The 19,786-nt window shown below is 37.6% G+C and overlaps 2 pseudogenes; one reads left to right on the forward strand and one right to left on the reverse strand.

Moving 5' to 3' along the window:
- The first annotated feature begins 9,295 nt into the window (after positions 1-9,295).
- LOC120190851 lies at positions 9,296-12,494 on the forward strand (annotated as a pseudogene).
- A 3,177-nt stretch (positions 12,495-15,671) lies between these two features.
- On the reverse strand, positions 15,672-17,708 carry LOC120191077 (annotated as a pseudogene).
- Between the last annotated feature and the right edge of the window lie 2,078 nt (positions 17,709-19,786).

Here is a 19,786-nt window from a genome sequence, read left to right on the forward strand (position 1 = left end):
GTAAATCGCAATGCGAATACGTAAATCGCAATGCGAATACGTAAATCGCAACGCGAATCTGACTATCGCAATGCGATTTACATAGCGCCATTCGTATCGCAACGCGTATTTTTTTTCAAATTCCAAACACGAATATATTAATATATCGGAACATTGAACCGTCTACAGTATATCCCGTAATCGCAACTCATAACCTAAAACCCTAAATCACAACTCAGTCTCATCTCCATCTCTCACTCTCTAAGGCGACATCCGTCCCCATCTCCGACGAAATCAGTCCCCATCTTCGACGATATCAGTCTCCATCTCCAGCGAAATCATTCACGGTCAGAAATAGAAAATCAACCAAATCAACCACCGAGGGTTAGTTTTTTTAATTATTTTTATTTTGAAATTTTTGCATTATTATTAGGTTTTTCATATTGAAATTGATGATAAGTTTACTGGTGTTTTCAATAATAGATTAACCATTTCACTTAGATTGCTTATTAAATTCATTCGATTGCTGCCAATACTGCTAAACTGTTTAGTCTTTCACCCTGTGAAGTTAGTATTTGTCTTTGTTTTGTCTTTTGGTTGAAGTAATGCAATTCATTCAAGTTTCTTTCAATTTTAGTATTTGAAACCGAGAATGACTATCGCAATGCGATTCTGTCGTTGCGATAGTCAAATTCGCGTTGCGATTTTCATTTCGCGTTGCGATTCTTACATTGCGATAGTCATTTTTCGTGTTGCGATTTTCATTTTCGTGTTGCGATTTTAAGTTTCAGAAACTATTCTTCTTATGCAAATTGAAACTTGAATGAATTGCATTACTTCAACCAAAAAACAAAGACAAATACTAAATTCACAGTGTTGCAAATTTAAGTTTGAAGAATAAAATTACTACTCTTTATGTTTATTGTTCTTGTTATATCTTCACAGTGTAGTTTTTGGTATATCTAACTTGGTATGTTTATTGTTTTTGCAGAACTTTTATTCGGCTCAATTGACCTTAAAAAATAAAGTAAGCCTGGCCAAAATAATTGCGTCGAAGCTTTCACCTGCACAAAGAAAAATATTTGAGGATACTTGCTTCGGGCCATGGCTGAAAGTACAACATCCGGGTGGAGATGTTATGTTGACCCATCTGTTTCTTCAAACCATGACTAGCGATCTACCAGAGACTATACAACGTCGTGATGAACAGATATGGTTTGATTTTCCACCGGCGTATACGTGTTTTGGGCGGGAGGAGTTTTGCTTAATCACCGGTCTACGCTTCGGACACGATGATGTAGATCGGTACACTAGACATATTACCCGTCTATCATGGTTTTCCCGGGTTTTTCCTGAGCTGTCAACGGAGAAGCCGAATTTACACGTGGAAGACTTGACGAGATTATTGAATAATAAAGATGGTTTTACTCGGATGGATGACGTCGATGTTTTCCGAGTATGCCTTCTAATACTTTTGCAAGCCAGATTTTTAGGCAGAGAGGCTCGATAACCTATTCCTAATGATCTAATTAAATTGGTAGAGGACATAAATGCATGGAACCTGTTTCCGTGAGATTTGTATCTATGGAAAGCTACATGGAATAAGTTGTCGTCTGCCTTTGATGATCGAAAAAGTTTGCGTGGCGATGGTTCCAAATACACTTTGTCAGGCTTTATTTGGGTCTTTAAGGTAATAATTTTTATATAATGTTTCCAAAATTATAATGAATTCTTTAACAATTACAAATGTTTGTTATTATATTGTTTGTAGATTTGATATTTGAGGCCTTTCCCGCCATGCAGACATATGCATTAAAAACTTCTAATGATATTCCTAGGGCTATTTCCTGGAAGATGAAACGATCCTTGCAGCAATGGGAAGATTTACTACCGTATACTACAATAAATAATGTAAGTTAACACAAATACTACCATATGTTTATAAACAAGTTATTACTAGTACACGTTTAACTTTGTTTGAGCTTTTATATTGTTAGGAGGCCAACACTCCATTACAGAGGCTGACACCCACGGAAGCTGAGCTTGTCACTGATTGGTGGCAAGCTAGTAAGCATTTTTTTATGGCACGGATGATGAGCAGTCACCATTTCGAGAGCCATCACCTCACCCAGAGCCATCCCCTGATCGACCCGAATATACACCTCCATAACGAGAATCATCACCTATTCTGTCAAATCATCGAGCCTCTTCTCCACCATCACCTCATGATAGGCGACCGGCAAAGATGCCACGACGTTTATCTCCCTGTTCTCCACCTCCACGGGATGAGTTAGGGGAGTTACGTAATGAGGTCAATGCCTTGCGTGAGGAGGTCGGTACCTTACGCGATGACAATGGTGCATGGCGTGTTGAGGTGTCTACTTTACGTGGTGATGTAGCAGCTCTACGTGAGATTGTAGCATCGTTGCATAACGAGGTTCATACTCTACGCAACGAGGTAAGTTTAATATTTTTCATATTTAACTTGATGATAAATTTACTCGTAATTTCACTTAGATTGCTTAGTAAATTCATTCGGTTGCTGCCAATATTATTTAACTGTTTATTCTTTAACCCTGTGAAGTTAGTATTTGTTTTTGGTTATCTTTTGGTTGAAGTAATGCAATCCATTCAAGTTTCAATTTGCAGAAGAAGAATAGTTTACTATCGCAATGCGAAAATGACTATCGCAACGCGAAAATGACTATCGCAACGAGAGAATCGCAATACGAAATGAAAATCGCAACAACAAAATCGCAACGCGAAAATGACTATCGCAATGCGAATTTGACTATCGCAACGAAAGAATCGCAATGCGAAATGAAAATCGCATTGCGATTCTCTCGTTGCGATAGTCATTTTCGCGTTGCGATAGTCATTTTCACGTTGCAATTTTAAGTTTCAGATTCTATTCTTCTTCTGCAAATTGAAACTTGAATGAATTGCATTACTTCAACCAAAAGACAAATACTAACTTCACAGTGTTGAAAATTTAAGTTTCAAGAATAAACTACTACTCTTGATGTTGTCATTGAACCTGCACTAAACCTATATGTTGTCCTTTTAAATGTTTATATAAGTGCTTACTTCTGGAATGTTATCTGATGCATTTTGTGAACAATGATGTAATAATGACTTGGGTGAATACCGTGCAAGTTTGAAATATATTTGTCTTTGTTTTCACTGTTTAATATCATGTCTGTTTATTTACTGATTTATGTATTAATTTAATTTTAGCGGCCCGCTAAGGTGTATGCTCTACGTCAGGTTTTTCTTGCAAGACGGAGTTCACACATCAGACGGCGTGCACGTGCCATTACGTCTCTGTTCACCCCAATAGTGCGAAGAAACCGTAAGAAAAAGCCCGACTCACCTGTCATCGTTCAAGAGGCCCCTATCATCCCTCAAGAGTCCCCTCCCACCGTTCAAGAGGCTACTGTCATCGTTGAAGAGGTCCCTCCCAACATTCTAGAGCCTGATTCACACGGCGTAATATATCGAATTATTGAGAAGCTCCCTCACGTGCCGGACATGATGGATGACTATTAGCTTTCGTATAAGTTACCGGCCAGTACCATTCCGACAGATGAAGTGGAGAGGAAACAACTACCGGAAACAATTCTGGATAATACCCTTTGGGCTAAGACCGAAGTTGATTTTTATCTACATGAGCGGAGCCAAGGGTGTTACGCTGACATATACAAACTCAACGATGATATGCATTTATTGATTGAACGGTCTTGGTGTGGTGTATTATTAGGGGTTGAAGACAACGGCTATTTCGATGGGGGGTAAGTCTTATATTTCTTCTTATATTTCAGTTTGATTAATTTTTTTTAAAATTTATGTAATTCACTAATATATGTCTTTTTTTGTAAAATAGCATATTGATGCATGGGTGACACGTCTTCTAATTGTAAGGAAATTGAATAAAAATATAAAAAAACGCGATATACAATTATGCCGACGTCTTTTCACGTAGTTCACTTGAAGAATCAACGACAGGAATCATATGTGTTGGGACAAGCTAAACTTTATCCTGTATGGTGGGAGGTCGATAAGGTTAGTATTTATTTGTTTAAATATTTTAAAGGTGTTCATAAATAAGTGCGCAATTTGAATTATTACATTTCGATGCAGGTGTTTATCCCTGTTTTGGAACGTACTCATTGGCTTCTCGTCGAGCTTCAGCTCCCATCCCTAAAGACAATAGTATATGACAACATGATAAATTACATATCATTGTCTGATTTGAGAGATATTATTAATGGATGGAGCTCTCATTTGGCTAAATTCTTGGATGCAATTAATTATTGGACTAATTCTGGAAACAAGAAGCCAAAGAAGTTCAATGTTACAGTTATCAGAGACAAGACCGCGCCATAACAAACGAAGGAAGCCAGAGGGGATTGTGGTCCTCTCGTATGCATGTGCTTGAAGCGTTTGACGACAGGAAATACACAGTTTCTACCTCCCCACCGATAGAAATAGAGGTGCAGTAGGCTTGTGGTTTCAGCATTTTATGGCTAGAACGATATATGCGAGACGCTGCCTACCTGCATCTGCGTTATAAAAGTGTCCATAAATAATTTGTAAGTCAAATACAAGTGTTGTTAAACATATATACTCTTTTTGGTTTGAAAATGTTTGGTTAAGTAGCTAGAATTCAATAATTTGATTTTGTAGGTTTTAGATGTGTAGAAAGTGTTGTTGATTCAATGTTTGGTTTCTGCAGGTTAATCCTGAAGTAAGCTGCGTGAAATGGATGTATGGGTGCAAAAGTTGATTCAATAATTGATGAGGAAATAATTATTATTATTATTATTTGATTGTTTAATTGATTTGTAAAAGATGATTTGTAAATGTTGATTTGTTTAATTGATGTGTACATAATTATTATTTGTGATTGTTTAATTGATTGAAATGTAATATTTGATTTGTTGATTTCAATCTGCATTATGTTGAATGCAAAACAGACTATCGCAATGCGGAAATGACTATCGTAACAAGAGAATCGCAATGCGTTGCGAATTTCATTTCGCATTGCGATTCTCTTGTTACGATAGTCATTTCTGCGTTGCGATAGTCATTTTCGCGTTACGATAGTCAATTTCGCGTTGCGATAGTCATTTCTGTGTGTTGGGATAGTCATATTCGCGTTGCGATAGTCAAATGAATATCTAATAAGTGATAACAACTGAACATATCATAGCAATGTTCAAACTCAAGTTACTAATACATGCCTAACTGAAAATGTTAAAAGTTCACACATAATATACACATAATACAACGTTTGCATTTAAAAATCACCTAAGTTAACAGTCCCAAAAGGTGAAGCCGGTTGTGATTGGGATTTTGATGAGGATCCATATTTTGGTAGAGGAAAAGATGATTGTGATGGCACTGGTGATCCACATGTCAACCTTATATGACCACTTTCCTTACACCGACTACATGTCCATCTCTTCTTCTCTTCACCCTAAGATGGTATACGATCGTGACTTTATGGTCGGCTAGGTAGCCTTCTGTCCATGGCTGGTGGCAAAACTGTTTGTAACTCATCTGGTATGTCTCACTCAGAAGGATGTGGAATAGGGTAGACAATCTCGACATAAGTTTGTCGATATACTTCTGTAGTGTAGCAATCCATAGCGTATGCGCTTGAATCATCTTGGTTTAGATGAAGAGCAACTTTTATAACATGGCCACACGGATAACCAGATGTTTGCCATTTCATACAACTACACGTCTTTGCATTTAGATCGACAAGCCCATTTAAGTTATTATCCAGTACTTCAAACAAAGTGTTTGAACATGGTTCAACTCTCTATGACGTTGACTTCACAACACGTTTCGTTATCTTTTTTTCAGTCCATGGTGTAACACGATGTTCCAATGTTCCTGTAAATTTAAATAAATAATACTTAGTAAAATATATGATAAGTTACGAATTTAAAGAAATAATATCTGCATGATTTCTTTTCTTGTAGTACCACTGTTGAATAGATGCTCGAAAAAACTCCATTAACATAGTAATGGGTAATTTCCGGGAATGACGACTTAGAGCGTTGATTGATTCTGCACTATTAGACGTCATGAAACCATATCTTGCTCCAAGTTGATGTACTCTTGACCATCTTTCAAACCCGACATCTGCTAGTGTTTGAGCACACTGAGTCAAAACACGTCTTAAACAGTTTATATGCTTATTAAAATCCACTTCCCGATAAGCTTTTACAGCCTTCCATTATGTCCATTTGTGATTTTTATACCAACAGACCTTGATTTTAGATTTCTATACAAATGAACACCACAAAGTCCATGAAAAGCATCTGGGAAACACCTTCTTACAGCGTTGTCAATTGAGTTTGCCCTATCGGATATGATTGTCAGATTGCTAATAGGACCTATGCAATCCCTAAGATGCCCCATAAACCATGTCCATGAATCAGAGGTTTCAGATTTGCCAACCCCGTAAGCTATTGGCAGTATCCCATTATTAGCATCCATGGCTACTGCTAATAAGTTTACTCCAAGGTATCGATCTTTTAAATGTGCTCCGTCAACTATAATAACCGGGCGCATGCAAGTAATAAACGAACGAATCTACAAAATCATATACACAAGAAATATAATCATTTAAATGTGAAATGCATGTAACTAACAAAAATGAGTCAACAAAATTATATTGATTTACTAACCGCAGCACCAATGGCGATAAACAGCAACTCAAAGCGTCCATCTCTATATGTTTTGATATGAGTTACCGACCAATGATTTTTTAGCTTTAAATTGTGACAATAAGCCGACAGTTGGGCAAACGATGCTTCTGGTGACCCCCTCAACAATTCCAAGGCATAACATTTGGCTCTCCAAGCTTGAGAATATGAGATACTAATCTTGAACCGAGCATTCATGTCAGTCATAATTTCATGTCCCCGATATACCCTGCCATTCAAAAACATTAGCTCAGCCAGAAAACCACCCAACACCTTTTTGTTTGCCTGTCTATGGTGAGGAAAAACTTGGGTTCTTGAACATGTATGTTTATCAATAAAAGTCCTAACTTGAAACATTTCGCAATCTTTTATCCTCTTTGCAATCATACGCCACGTACAGTTTTTGTCAATCATACACCTTGTTTCGAAACGATCTTTTCTTGATTTGTTAACTTTTAGTTGATAGCCATCTTCCACACATTTCGTATACAAAACTATCTTCAAGTCTTCCTTTGTATCAAAACAATCATCTTTCTTGATACGAATAATTTGTGTAACAATCAATGCTATCTTTACCAACTCTTCTTCCAGTATCTGAAGTAATTCTGGCATATTCCAGTTATACTCCCGTGGCATTTTCTTTAGGGACTTTTCTTTGGGGATTTTTTCTTCTTATTTTTCTTCTTCAGGGTTATATGAATTACAGAATGGATGTTCAACATGTTCATTTACAGTCGTAACTTCCTCCTCATTATCATCAACAACATCTTCCTCGGCAACGGTTGTTTCATCATCAAAATTCGGGTATTAACCAATATCAAAATCATTACACGCAGGGTTTGTTTCTTCTTCTGAAAAATCATCAAAATCCGAGTATTGACCAAGATCAAAGTTCGGGTATTGACCAAGATCAAATTTCGAATACTGACTAGTACTCACAATTTTTTCTGTTGGCTCATCATCGTCTAACTGGTCAATACGAAAATCGAAATTTGGTGCTGAAAGTTGATTGGGATTTGGATTAGGGAAAGGTTGTGGGTTTTGAGATTGTGTTTGATATTGGAAATGTGGTGAAACAATATTTGCTTGGTGATGAAATTGTGGTGGAACCATTAAATTTTGAGCACCATAAACTGGGGTTGAAAAACTTAGTTGATTACTACCCACTACTGACCCAACTTCACTACTTCTAGGTTCAACAACATACAATGTAACATCATCACTTGAAACACTAATGTAAGCAATGAATCGTTCAACATCTTCATTGTCGGTTAACAAATAAACTTTACCATTTCTCTGATAAGATAGCCTAAATCCACTTAGGGGCTCTAAATTCAATTTATTTGCAACATGTAACATTAGAGTTTCATAAGTTAACTTTTTTAATGACAGTTTTAGTTGAAGATTCATGGGTAAATGCATATATTGTAAAGCACCATGAACATTCTCCCATGACCCTCCAAAACACAAATCTATCCAAACATGATCAACATTAGATGATTTCATTATTGTAAATTAATTTACTAAACAAACGAGCTGCGAAATTAAAACATGTTGCTGGATGGGGAAGGATATCGTTGGATATAGGAACGGATGTCGCCGGAGAGAGTGATAGATGGAGATGGAATGAGTTGCGATTTAGGGATTTAGATTATGAGTTGTTGCTGCTGCATAGTTATATACCCAAAACATTTGTGTTGCGAAACTAAAACCTGTTGCGAATTCAGAAATCGAGTTGCGAATTTGAAATTCAGTATTGCGACAGTCAGAATCGCGTTGCGATAGTCAGAATCTCGTTGCGATAGTCAGAATCTCGTTGCGATAGTCATAATCGCGTTGCGATAGTCAGATTCGCGTTGCGATTTAAATATTCGCATTGCGCTTTACGTATTCGCATTGCGATTTACGTATTCGCATTGCGAATTAGGAAAATCGCAACGCGAATTTGGAAAATCGCAATGTGATAGTCAGATTCGGTGTTGCGAATCTGGAAACTGATTTGCGATACCGGAGATCGCGTTGCGAATTATCGATCGCATTGCGATTTAGTTGGTCATTTTGATAAATCCAAAAAAAAATTGGTTAAAATCGTATATTATAAGGCATTTTTAGTCACTGGGATTAGTTTCTCTTATATAAAAACAACCAGCAGCCAATTTATAGAATTAAACAACTTCCACAATCCTTTGTCACATCATATGGGAATCCTCGTTCAAACAAAAGTAAGACCATGAACTTCCCCGGCCCGATGTCGAAGAAATTGACATCCAAATTATATAGTTTTGAAATTGAAAATAAGATAGAATACATGAATACATAAATGCTCTTTAATATTTGAATACTTTTTTTCTCATTAATGTTTCAAAAATAATGATTTGATCACTAATGTTAGTGATCAGTTCATTAATTTTAAAACATTAGTAGAGAATAAAGAAACTTAATCAAATATAAATAACCATTTACATAGTTTACTCTTATAAATAAACTAATAACACAACAAAAGTGGGCATTTATTGGGACAACTTAGTTGACATATAGAGGTACTATTAATAGGAGAGTAAGATACATAAAAACACCCAGTTAAGAGTCCAGCAAAACATACCCTCTACGGAATAAAAAGTGATTGATATTACTAGTAAAAAGAAAGTGGCATTAATGTGCTGAACAAGAAGCAAGTCATTGCAGCTAAGCTAAGAATTATTAGCTCATTCTTTTTCTCTTTGGTTTTGATTATTGCTGGCAATGGGAACTCTGGAAATTGAAGCATCACCAAAACTGGCTGAGCAAGTGATGAAAGAGGATAACGCAATAGACGAAAGCGAGCTGTCTCAGATAGAAGAAGTTCGTCTAACGGTGCCCAACACCGACGACCCTTCACTCCCAGTATGGACTTTCCGTATGTGGACTGGTTCTTGGGTCTTTTCTCTTGCACCCTTCTTTCCTTCCTGAACCAGTTTTTCGGCTACCGAACAGAGCCGCTCGTCATCACCTAAATCACCGTCCAGGTGGCGACTCTACCCATCGGACGGTTCATGGCTTCTGCTCTTCCCACGACCAAGTTTCGTGTACCGGGGTTTGGTTCAAGGGAGTTCTCGCTTAACCCCGGACCGTTCAACACGAAGGAACATGTTTTGATTACGATATTCGCAAATGCTGGGAGTGCTTTCGGAAGCGGTACGGTTTATGCAGTCGGTATTGTTACCATTATCAAGGCGTTTTATGGAAGGAGCATCTCTTTCTTGTCTAGTTGGCTTCTTATCATTACTACACAGGTCGGGTTACTTAACTTTTTAATCCTACATGTTAATCATGTATATATGATAACAACTTTCTAAGAATGAGAACTGAAAATTTCTCAGATATGGCTTAACTTTCATTTTATCTGACGTTAAGAACTATGTAGAAAAGAAAAACAAAGGGATGACATAATTTTTCTCTTAAATGCAGGTTATGGGATATGGTTGGGCGGGGATACTGAGGAAGTTTGTGGTGGAGCCGGCGCATATGTGGTGGCCCTCTACATTAGTTCAAATTTCTCTCTTCAGGTACCTAATACCTACTATGGTCTCCCATGTACGTGTACGTGTACGTGTACGTGTACGTGTACGTGTACGTGTACGTGTATATATATATATGTATATGTATATGTATATGTATATGTATATTGAAGCTTTAATTTGTCTACGTATATTTGTTTTCCCTTCAGCCTTTGACCTCATTTCAGCTCAAGGCATTCAGTATTTATCTCTGGGAAGGAGATAACTGGCATATAAATTGGACAACTTTTCATTGTTTAACATTGTTCTGCTGCTGATATTCCAGGACTCTGCATGAAAAAGAAGAAAAAATCGATGGCAGGCGCCGCATAACACGATCGAAATTCTTTCTGATTGCATTAATATGTAGCTTCTGCTGGTATGTATTTCCAGGTTCCTTTTCCAAACCTTGCAAAGCATCTCTTTGGTGTGCTTAGCCTTCCCCCATTCAATAACCGCCCACCAAATCGGCTCAGGCATGAGTGGTCTCGGCATAGGGGCCTTCACACTTTTGGACAACTGTTGCCTCTTTCTTGTTTAGCCCACTTGTTTCTCCCTTCTTCGCCATTGTAAACGTCTTCATAGGGTATGCCTTGATAATATACCTTGTGATGCCAGTATCCTGCTGGGGGCTAAATCTTTACAACTCAAAAACATTTCCCATATTTTCATCGGACTTATTCACCGCACAAGGTCAGTTGTATAACGTTTCATCGATAGTTAACAACAAGCTTGAGCTCAATGTGTCGGAGTATGAGAAGTTAGGGAGTGTCCATTTGAGCACTTTCTTCGCTGTCACCTATGGATTTGGGTTCGCCACTATTGCTTCCACGGTAACACATGTGGCCTTGTTCTATGGAAGGTAAATATTGTTTAGCTATTTCAGAAGGAAACTTCATTGTTCCATTTGATGTTCATCTTTAGTAAAAACCGTGTTGATTACAGGGAGATTTATAGTCGATATCGAGCTTCTTCAAGGGAAAAGGAAGATGTTCATACGAGGTTGATGAGAAACTACAAGGACATACCTTCATGGTGGTTTTATTCTCTTCTTGCTGTGTCCATTCTTGTCGGTCTTGCACTCTGCATCTTCTTTAAAAAGGATGTCCAAATGCCTTGGTGGGGGCTAATATTTGCTGCTGCACTTGCCTTCTTTTTCACTTTGCCTATCTGCATTATAACAACCACGACAAATCAAGTAGTTTAAGATGGCAGTTTTGCTTATCCACAAGGATTATTTTCATAAAGAATTTCACTTCATTGATGAATGTTTATATTCTTTCTCGGCAGACACCAGGGTTGAATATCATTACTACATAATGGGAGGATTATTGCCTGGACAACCAATAACCAATGTCTGTTTCAAGACCTATGGGTACATGAGCATGGCTCAGGCAGTGGCTTTTCTTAGTGATTTCAAGCTCGGTCATTACATGAAAATACCTCCAAGATCAATGTTCTTGGTTCAGGTATTATAATTTATTATAGATCATTTTTCTGTAATAACTTGCATAAGTCTCTTAGTTGTTCCATTGTTGCTTTTACATTTTAGTTCATTGGAACCATGTTAGCTGGAACGGTAAACATTGGAGTAGCCTGTTGGCTTCTTTCATCCGTTGAGAACAAATGCCACAACTCTCTTCCCCAGCAAATAGTCCATGGACATGCCCGGGCGATAAAGTCTTTTTCGACGCATCGGTTATCTGGGGTTTGGTTGGACCGAAATGAATTTTCGGCTCGAATGGGGAGTACTCTACACTTAACTGGTTCTTCCTAGGAGGACTTTTGGGACCGGTTGTAGTATGGCTTTTGCACAAAGCATTTCCCAGACAGACATGGATTCCCCTTATCAATCTGCCAGTGCTCTTAGGCGCAACCGGCCACATGCCACCGGCATCGCCATTGAACTACACTTCTTGGATTCTTGTTGGAACTATCTTCAACTTCTTCGCATTCAGGTATCGAAAACAATGGTGGCAGAGGTATAACTACATTCTATCTGCTGCATTGGATGCAGGGGTAGCATTCATGACAGTGTTGCTTTACATTGCACTGGGGGTTGAGGATAAGGGTTTGAACTGGTGGGGTGCCAGTCCTCGTGTTGTACCCGAGCACTGTGACCTAGCAAGTTGCCCCACTGCTAAGGGGATATCGGTCGATGGGTGCCCAACATTTTAAGCTTCATGTTTGACATTGTACTCTTTTAGAACCTGCTACCTTATTACTTGATGTTTACAAGGTATCAGCAACGCATAAGAATCGAAAAACCACTCAAGCTTAATGAGTATTTATTTGTATGTATGTATATATATATATATGTGTTGCATTTATATATATAATTATCTATGCTTAAATGTATATTTCTCTAAAAATTGTTCATTTTTATATTTTGATTATTTTCATGTTTAAAAGTATTAATTATTATTACGGTTAATTAAAATGACGTTAGATAATAAAGAAAAACATTATGTGAACACATTAAAGAAGCTTCATATGAAACAAACATTTATTATATAAAAGCACGAAAGAAGTTAAATGATGATTGTTATCTCTAGAGATATTTAGAACAAATATCCTGTTACGGTGGGGACTCATCTTTGCAGTTGCTCTTGCTTTTGCTTTCATTCTTCCTGTCAGCACCATAACTGCCACTACAAATCAGGTAACAAACTCGCACTTTTTCAGGTACTCTGCTCTTTTCATAGGCTTTTTTTTTTTTTAGCATGTGTTTGGTATCCATGTCCCACACATATTTTGTCATGAGTACAGCGATATGATCCTTCAAAAACTCTTAAATGCATGAAAAAATCTTAAAACATTTTAACATGCTGTTGCTGGATGCTGGTATAGGTCTGCGACACGCAGGAACATAAAGATAATTACTAAAAGTCAGAAGAAAAAAAGACAAAAATCATGGGTTACATGTTACTAGGAAAATCAATAGCCATCGTTTGCTTCAAAACCTACGGATATATAAGCATGACATAGGCAGTTTCCTTTCTCAATGATTTCAAGCTCCGCCAATATACGAAGATTCCCCCAAGATCGTTGTTTGTAGTGCAGTTATATCTAAAGAAGAAAGAGAATATTTAAAGGAAATAAAAAAAACAGTTACAAAAGACAAAAGATTGAAAAATAATCGAATGTAGCAGGTAATAAAAGCTGATGTCAATTTAAAAGACATATATGTATAAGAATATAACAGGATACTTGGTAAAGGATTACTATATTTGTTGATTCCTTCTCCAATTTGTGTTCTACTAAAAGGGTATAGGAACTTGATAGCTGGAACAGTGAACCTTGCAGTGGCATCGTGGCTGCTGACTACAGTTGAGAACATATGCCAGGATCTTTGTCCTCTGGGGATGTCCCAGTGACAGAGTCGTATTCGATGCATCGGTTATATGGGGTCTGCTCTCAACTTCGACAATGCATGGAATTAGCATATCTTGGTGGGAAACCGAGGGCGAGGACTGCGATCTCCGCTGTGTCCAAGTTCCAAAGGCATAGTCATAGATGGTGATCCAGTCTATTAGATTCATTTTACTTTAACATCAGACATTTTTTTAGGCTTCAAGAACAATACATTTTGATGATAAGCACATTCTCAAGAAGAGGGGGGGAAATGGAACATTTGTAAATATGCTATTGTTTCAAATACATCACATTTCTATATTGATTTCCTTCTCTGCATATAGAAGAGCTTACATACTCGATATATGATCTTTACATACTCGAAAGTCATAATAAAATTGAAAAAAGAGGGGGGAGAATAAAAGAAAAATATAAAAAGTATATATGATATCGATATATGATATTTACGTACTCGATAGTCGATTTCACTTGGCATCAACTGATCTTGATGAAGGGGCTGCATATCTGTAGGAGAATCCATGATATAAAGAACCCTGAGGATCATCATCTCCATATCCGTTGTCGAAGTTTTGAGCATAGCTTAAAGGGTCGTACATAAAGCCACCAACTGGTCTTCGTTGTTTTGGCATGAAAGCTGCCGTTATGTTATTGCCTAAAACTTTTATTTTTCTTTTAGTGCATGGAAGCTTTAGCTTGAGACGACCCCAACAGGAAAGCAACCAACCCTTCTTCTTCCTCGGGTTTCCTCGAATCTGAACTCTTCTCCATGGATTCTGAGAGCACTTTTTTATGAGAAACTTTCTTGCTTCGAAGTTCAAAATGATATGATTAACAGATGTTATGTTGATAAAAGGTTTGTGAGGTCTCTAGATTTTGTCTCGCTTCATTTAATTTGGATTTTGATTGTGTGGTAGATAAGAGCATTGGTCTAAAGGAGTCTAGGGAAAAGTTTGTATTCCTTCTGGATTTTAAGGGGAAAAAACAAGAAACCAAGCAATGTGAAAATGAGAACGATGCAGACAACGCGAAGGAATCTAAAGTGAGGGGACTGGGGAAGGAGGGAGTGAGGAAATATTTATCGCTATTTATTTTCTTTTTCGCCAAGCAATATCGAGTACATATGTATTGAATTTGCACCTTTGGCAACGCTGAAGAAGTAGGTAGGGTCGAAGGGGCCAATGACCCCTCACTTTTCAAAAATTAAAGAAAATTGGCACAGATATAATGTTTATAAAAAATTACGTAATGAAACATTAACCTAGTAAAACTTTTATATAATTCATACGTTACGAGATCCACATTGATCTTCATTGGTTTTCTTTTTCCTAATGATGGTAGAATAAAACCAACTTTTTTTCATGAAAGAGACATGCTCGCTTAATGATGCACATAAAATTGGAACTTTTTACGGTGACAATATTCCTCGTATAACATGGTTTGATGCCATTTAAAGGGGGGAAATGGATGGATAAATCACTTGCTTTAAGCTGCGGCCAGTTGGGAAAATGGTCCCTTCAAACCATTTGATTCAAAGACGCACACATTGCTTTCCTCATCTGGTTCAGTTCATACTATCGTTTCCTAGTGGCACCTCTCGCTATGTCTGACACTCGTCCAGTCGCCATTGTATTTTGTTTTCTCCTTTCTTTATCCAGTTATCATATGCCCATATCCTTGATCACTATCAGCAGCACTTTTCCCATATTTAATGCCCTTTGGCGTCGGCCAAAAAGATCAACGATTGTTTTGCTTCAGCATCGGATAACCAAAGACCAACAAGGTAAGTCATTGTTTTTGCCAATGATGTTGTAAATGTCGATCGGGAAAGTAGCATTCCTCATCTGAACTGCTCGGCTGTTAGCCTGTTAACAAGGATACTATCTATATCAAAAACAGGGTCTATGTTCTGGGAAATACATCGACCAAACTCATTTAAGTGCTCATAAGAATAAGATAAAAAGGAAAATGCCCTTGGAATTATATCTTCATAAAGCACCTTCTTAGATAGAAACTGATTGAGATTGTGCAGACAACCACCACATGAGCTGCAAGCTTACAGAACAAAGCAAACTCGAAAACTGGAAAGCACTTATAACCTTAACAATGGGATATAAACAAAAAAAAAGAAGCTACATGGCAATATACCAAAATCGCACACGGATATCACTAAAGGGTTAATGATAAATCCAGTGTAGTCTCCTAGGGGCATGCAGTATAGAGCCACAAATTATACCATTAGCAATAGAAGGGAGAACTAAATATGGCATGAGCCACAGACTACATCTTCACAGCTACTTGTTCTGCTGAACTCTTCTTCACAACTTTATAGAATAATTCATTTAGCAACTCCAAAGCCTCTTTAGCTAAGCCTTCGTAAGCTATGCCTTCAATGAGAATGGTGTATGTAGATTCAGTAGGTTTACATCCCCTCATCACCATATAAGCTAAAAAGTCAATTGCACGATCAGTCTGCCTGGCCTTACAAAGACCTAACATGATAGAGTTATAGGTTATGGCATTTGGCCGAATACCCATTTTCTCAAAGTCATGAAATAACTTCACTGCATCATTGACCTTTCCTTCCCTACACAGTCCTCCAACAAGTGAAGAGTATGTAATTATATCAGGCTTTAGACCCTTGGCACGCATCTCGTCCAAAAGTTCGATGGCTTGATCTGTTTTCCCAACCTTTGTCAGCCCATCAATCACAGTGTTATAAGTTATTAAAACGGCCAACAGCCTTTAGTACTAAGCTGATTGAGTATCTCAACTGCCAGATCAACCTTCTCATCTTTGCATAATGCTGCGAGCAGTGTGTTATATGTCACAATATCAGGGTAGCAACCTCTAGACACCATTATCTCCAAATACTCAATTGCTCTCTGCATTTTCTTTTCTTTGCAGAACACATGAAGCAGTGGGTTATATTGTTATAAGTTAATGAGTTAGGAGTACAACTATGCTAGGGCATCTTCTCCAACATGTCAATTGCTCAACCTAGCAAACCCTTTCGGCGTAAGAAATTAATCAGGATATTGAAAGTAACAACACTAGGAGAACAGCCTTTGTGAATCATATCAGCTAACAACCTCTCAGCATCCATCCACCTGCCGCCGCAACACAGGCTGCACAGAATAATATTATGAGTAATCACATTGGGTTGGCATCCATACGATGGCATGCTATTCAAAAACTTGATGGCTTCATCTACTTTGCTCTCCTTGCACATCCCATTGACAAGAACATTATAAGTAACCACATCCGGTTTACATCCTCTATTCCTCATCTCATCCAAGAGCTTCATAGCTTGTCTAACACCACTTTCCTTACAAGCTGCTTCAATCAAAATCGTATATGTAATCACATCCGGATAACATTCCCTCTGCAATTGTCGATCCAAAAGTTCCATTGCTTGGTTCAAATTTCCACAATCACACAAGCTCCGCAAAATTGTATTATAAGTAACGACATCCGGAGAAACACTCATTCGATCCAAAACTTGTAAAGCATTATCAATCTCCCCTGCCTTGCAATACCCGCCAATCAACACATTGTAGGTTATAAAATTAGGAATCTCCCCTGAATCTTCTATAATTTCCATAACCCGTATAGCCTTACTCATCTTGCCTTTCTTGCAAAATCCACGAATTAAACTCTTACAATAAATAATATCAGGAATCTCTCCATGATAAACCATGCCCTCAAGAAGCTTGAACCCTTCTTCCAATTTACCGTTTCTAACAAATTTAAGGAGTTGATTATTGCAGTCAGATTCCTCAATATCATGCAAGGCACTCGAGGGACTCAAGGAAGCATCACCGTTTCCAAAATGCCCTCTTTGAGAACTTTCAAGGTTTTGCAACCTACCATTAACACCGTGACTTTCAACCTTTGAAAAAGAAAGGACTTTACATCGCCTTCGCTTTTGGAACCCCACAGGTATGCAACCCGCACGAGTTTTCATAGAAGTAAAATTATAAACAACTTTAGCCTTAATCCTAGCTTCCATAAATTTACAATTCCTTAAACCTTCCATGTGAAAGTGTTGAAATGAACAAAAACCCTCACGGGCATGATTTTTATGTACTATGATATCCATATAGTTTATCTTCAAATTTATATACAACGAGAAAGATATATGTTTAAAAATACAATACTTAAAAAAACAACGAGAAAGAATATAATAAGAGTGTTCATTAGTTTGTAATAGTAAAAGTTAATTATGTTAAACCTATCGAATGGTTCTAGTAATTGAAGGGAGATTATATGCATTTATGTGATATATGTACGTTGTTAATAATTAATAAACATTTTTATTAAATACTATATTGTAATCACACTAGAAAAATTAAAATTTTAAATATCTTTTTCTATTTATTCTAAAATATTATAAGGGTAAACATACATATTAATAATGATTGATATAATATTATTTCAATCATTAAAAATTAAAATTAATCAGCATACACTATAAAATAAAGAGAAAATCGCCTCAGTGACCAAAAAAAAGTTATAATATACGATTTTAACCAACTTTTTTTGGATTTGTCAAAATGACCAACAAAATCGCAACGCGAAATAAAAATCGCAACGCGATCCCCAGAATCGCAAATCAGTTTCCAGAATCGCAAATCAGTTTCCAAAATCGCAACGCGATTCTTGAAAATCGCGATGCGATAGTACAAATTCGCATTGCGATTTTCCATAATCGCAATGCGAATATGAAAATCGCAACGCGAACACATAAATCGCAACGCGTATCCGTAAATCGCAACGTGTATCCGTAAATCGCAACGCGTATGGGTAAATCGCAATGCGTATCCGTATATCGCAACGCGTATCCATAAATCGCAACGATAATACATAAAATCGCAACGCGTATCCGTAAATCGCAACGCGATATTTAAAGCGCCATTATAATCGCTACGCGTATTTTATTTTCAAATTACAAAAAGAATATTAAGACAAAATCCGTAATCGCAACTCATAACCTAAAACCTAAAATCACAACTCAGTCCCATCTCCATCTCTCACTCTCTACGGCGAAGAAATCCGTCCCCATCTCCGAAGATTTCCGTCCCCATCTCCGGCGAAATCCCTCACAACCATTCACGGTCAGAAATCCCTCACAATATTCAGAAATGGGAAAATCAACCTCCGAGGGTTAGTTTTTTAATTATTTTTATTTTGAAATGTTTGCATTATTGTAGGTTTTTCATATTGAAACTGATGATAAGTTTACTGGTCATTTCAATAATAGATTAACCATTTCACTTAGATTTCATTTCGCGTTACGATTCTGTCGTTGCGATTTTCATTTCGCGTTGCTATTCTCTCGTTGCGATTTCAAGTTAGTATTTGTCTTTGTCTTTGTTCTGTCTTTTGGTTGAAGTAATGCAATCCATTCAAGTTTCAATTTGCAGAAGAGTCGCAACGAGATAAATGAAAATCGCAACGAGAGAATGACTGTCGCAACGAGAGAATCGCAACGCGAAATGAAAATCGCAACGAGAGAATCGCAACGCGAAACCAAAATCGCATTGCGATTTTCATTTCGCGTTGCGATTCTCTCGTTGCGATTTTCATTTCGCGTTGCGATTCTCTCGTTGCGATTGTCATCTCGCGTTGCGATTCTCGTTGCGATTTTCATTTCAACCAAAGACAAACAGTGTTGCAAATTTTAGTTTCAAGAATAAACTACTACTTTTATGTTTATTGTTTTGGTATATCTTCACAGTGTAGTTTTTGGTATATCTAACTTGGTATGTTTTTTGTTTTTGTAGAAATTTTTTCGGCTCAATTGACCTTGAGAAATAAAGTCAGCCTGGCCACTACAATTGCAAAGAAGCTTTCACCTGCTCAAAGACAATTGTTTGAGGAAACCTGCTTCGGGCCATGGCTGAGAGTACAGCATCCGGGTGGAGATGCTAATTTGACCCATTTGTGGCTTCAGACCATGACATCAAATCTACCCGACAGTATACAACGTGGTGAGGAAGAGATATGGTTTCATTTCCACCAGCGTATACTTGCTTTGGGCGGAAGGAGTTCTGCTTAATCACTGGTCTACGATTCGGACACGATGATGTAGGCCGGTACACTCGTATATCGCCCGCCCATCATGGTTATCCCGGGTTTTTCCGGATGAGTCAATGGAGAAGCCGAACCTACATGTCG

This window comes from Hibiscus syriacus, unplaced genomic scaffold, assembly GCF_006381635.1.
Source record: "Hibiscus syriacus cultivar Baekdansim isolate YM2019G1 unplaced genomic scaffold, ASM638163v2 tig00116964_pilon, whole genome shotgun sequence".
NCBI classification, from domain to species: domain Eukaryota; kingdom Viridiplantae; phylum Streptophyta; class Magnoliopsida; order Malvales; family Malvaceae; genus Hibiscus; species Hibiscus syriacus.